The sequence below is a fragment of the Eretmochelys imbricata genome, chromosome 1, assembly GCF_965152235.1.
Source record: "Eretmochelys imbricata isolate rEreImb1 chromosome 1, rEreImb1.hap1, whole genome shotgun sequence".
Classification (NCBI taxonomy): domain Eukaryota; kingdom Metazoa; phylum Chordata; order Testudines; family Cheloniidae; genus Eretmochelys; species Eretmochelys imbricata.
In genome coordinates this window covers 238,542,840-238,546,596 of record NC_135572.1, presented here as the reverse complement: position 1 = coordinate 238,546,596, position 3,757 = coordinate 238,542,840, and positions in this window count along the sequence as shown.

The window sequence follows — 3,757 nt, the reverse complement described above, 5'->3', positions numbered from 1 at the left end:
AAAGGTAGCCAGCCAGTCAGGCAGCGGTACAGACAGCTGTAGTGGCACAGGAGCTAGCAAACAGAGCTGTAAACAGGGGAGTTTCAGTGGGCGTTTGTCTTGTGGTGCTTGTTTGGGGTTTGTTGTTTTGCTGTGGGGGGTGGTGTTTTGGTGTGGTTTGTGTTTCCCAGATTAACAGGATTTAGGTGGGAAGGCTATGACCGATACAGAGGCAGAAGTGGGAGTGACTCATGTAGTGGAAGACACAACGAAGATGACTGGATGTGGAAGCTGCGGTATGTACGTGATCCTGGAGGGGGTACCTGGTAAGAGTTTTGTCTGCATGAAATGCCGTCTGATAGAGATGATGGAGGAAAAGATCTGAGGTTTGGAAATGCAGGTGGAAAGTCTGGTTGAGTTTAGAAAGGGGTTTGAGCAGATTATGGAGCCAAGACATGAGGTTTTGGAAGGGAAAAGCTCAGACTTGCAGATGAAAGCAGGACTGAGGAATTCTGAGGGGAGACTGGGTGAAGGAAGTGGTCAGAGGAAGCATGTGACTAAAAGAACCAGGCAGAGGAAAAGATGGGCTAGTGAAGTAGAAATAGAGCTTAAGAACAGGTTTGCAGAGTTGGAAAATGAAGAAGAGGCTCAGCAGGTAGTCACTGAAGGCGGAAGGGTAATAAAGAAGAGAAGAGCGGCTAGCCCTATGGGAAAAGGGGAAGAGCCAATGGAGACTATACCAAATTTGAGCCCCAGGAGGATACAGGATGGGTTGAAGAGGATTACAAGGGAGCATAGGAATGGAAAGAACTTACAGCCAGAGGGAACAGGGGATAGACTAGAGAATAGCACCATCACCAAGAAAAGGCAGGTCTATGTGATCGGGGACTCTTTATTGAGAAGAATAGACAGGCCTGTAACCAGAGCTGATCCAGAGAATAGAAGGGTGTGCTGTCTTCCAGGTGCTAAGATACGGGATGTAGACCTGAGGTTGAAAAGGATCCTAAAGGGAGCAGGAAAGAATCCCCTAATTATCCTTCATGTGGGAACAAATGATACGGCTAGATTCTCGTTGGAAAGTATTAAGGGAGACTATGCTAGACTGGGGACGACGCTTAAGGAAATCGAGGCTCAGGTGATCTTTAGTGGGATTCTGCCTGTTCCTAGAGAAGGGCAACAAAGGTGTGACAAGATTATGACTATCAATAGATGGCTTAGGCAGTGGTGCTATAAGGAGGGCTTTGGGATGTATGGCCACTGGGAGGCATTCATGGACAGAGGACAGTTCTCTTGGGATGGACTTCATCTGAGTAGGGAAGGAAATAGACTTCTAGGATGAACGCTGATTAAGAGAGCTTTAAACTAGGAATTTGGGGGAGATGGTTGGGAGATGTCCAGGTAATCTCCACGCCAGATTTTAGCATTGTGAGGGAAGAAAATGAAGTAAGAAAGGATACAGCCATGAGTAGGAGAAGTATATAAGGAGGAAGGGCAGTGTGGATTCCAGTCTAAGAGGTTATACTGGCTGTAGAATGACCGTGCCTAATAGGGTACAGAATGTGAGCGAGGCCAACCAGCAAAAATTAAGATGTTTGTACACCAATGCGAGGAGCCTGGGTAACAAAATGGAGGAACTAGAGCTACTGGTGCAGGAACTGAAACCAGATATTATAGGGATAACAGAAACATGGTGGAATAGTAGTCATGACTGGACTACAGGTATTGAAGGGTATGTGTTGTTTAGGAAAGACAGAAATAAAGGTAAAGGTGGTGGAATAGCATTGTATATGAATGATGAGGTAGAATGTAAAGAAATAAGAAGCGATGGAATGGCTAAGACAGAGTCTGTCTGGGTAAAAATTACATTGGGGAAGAAAACTACTAGAGCCTCCCCTGGGATAGTGCTTGGGGTGTGCTATAGACCGCCGGGATCTAATTTGGATATGGATAGAGCCCTCTTTAATGTTTTTAATGAAGTAAATACTAATGGAAACTGCGTGATCATGGGAGACTTTAACTTCCCAGGTATAGACTGGAGGATGAGTGCTAGTAATAACAATAGGGCTCAGATTTTCCTAGATGCGATAGCTGATGGATTCCTTCATCAAATAGTTGCTGAACCGACTAGAGAGGATGCCATTTTAGATTTGGTTTTGGTGAGTAGTGAGGACCTCATAGAAGAAATGATTGTAGGGGACAATCTTGGTTCGAGCGATCATGAGCTAATTCAATTCAAACTGAACTGAAGGATTAACAAAAAATAAATCTAACTAGGGTTTTTGACTTCAAAAGGGCTGACTTTCAAAAATTAAGAAAATTAGTTAGGGAAGTGGATTGGACTGAAGAACTTATGGATCTAAAGGCAGAGGAGGCCTGGGATTACTTTAAATCAAAGCTGCAGAAGCTATCGGAAGCCTGCATCCCAAGAAAGGGGAAAAAATTAATAGGCAGGAGTTGTAGACCAAGCTTGATGAGCAAGCATCTCAGAGAGGTGATTAAGAAAAAGCAGAAAGCATACAGGGAGTGGAAGATGGGAGGGATCAGCAAGGAAAGCTACCTTATTGAGGTGAGAACAGGCTAAAAGTCAAGTAGAGTTGGACCTTGCAAAGGGAATTAAAACCAATAGTAAAAGGTTCTATAGCCATGTAAATAAGGAGAAAACAAAGAAAGAAGAAGTGGGACCACTAAACACTGAGGATGGAGTGGAGGTCAAGGATAATCTAGGCATGGCCCAATATCTAAACAAATACTTTGCCTCAGTCTTTTAATAAGGCTAAAGAGGATCTTAGGGATAATGGTAGCATGACAAATGGGAATGAGGATATGGAGGTGGATATTACCATATCTGAGGTAGAAGCGAAACTCGAACAGCTTAATGGGACTAAATCGGGGGGCCCAGATAATCTTCATCCAAGAATATTAAAGGAATTGGCACCTGAAATTGCAAGCCCATTAGCAAGAATTTTTAATGAATCTGTAAACTCAGGGGTTGTACCGTATGATTGGAGAATTGCTAACATAGTTCCTATTTTTAAGAAAGGGAAAAAAAGTGATCCGGGTAACTACAGGCCTGTTAGTGTGACATCTGTAGTACGCAAGGTCTTGAAAAAAATTTTGAAGGAGAAAGTAGTTAAGGACATTGAGGTCCATGGTAAATGGGACAAAATACAACATGGTTTTACAAAAGGTAGATCGTGCCAAACCAACCTGATCTCCTTCTTTGAGAAAGTAACAGATTTTTTAGATAAAGGAAATGCAGTGGATCTAATTTACCTAGATTTCAGTAAGGCGTTTGATACCGTGCCACATGGGGAATTATTAGTTAAATTGGAAAAGATGGGGATCAATATGAAAATTGAAAGGTGGATAAGGAATTGGTTAACAGGGAGACTACAGCGGATCATACTGAAAGATGAACTGTCAGGCTGGAGGAAGGTTACCAGTGGAGTTCCTCAGGGATCAGTTTGGGGACCAATCTTATTTAATCTTTTTATTACTGACCTCAGCACAAAAAATGGGAGTGTGCTAACAAAGTTTGTGGATGATACAAAGCTGGGAGGTATTGTCAATTTAGAGAAGGACCGGGAAATCATACAGGAAGATTTGGATGACCTTGTAAACTGGAGTAATAGTAGTAGGATGAAATTTAATAGTGAGAAGTGTAAGGTTATGCATTTAGGGATTAATAACAAGAATTTTAGTTATAAGCTGGGAATGCATCAATTAGAAGTAACGGAGGAGGAGACGGACCTCGGAGTATTGGTTGATCTTAGGATGA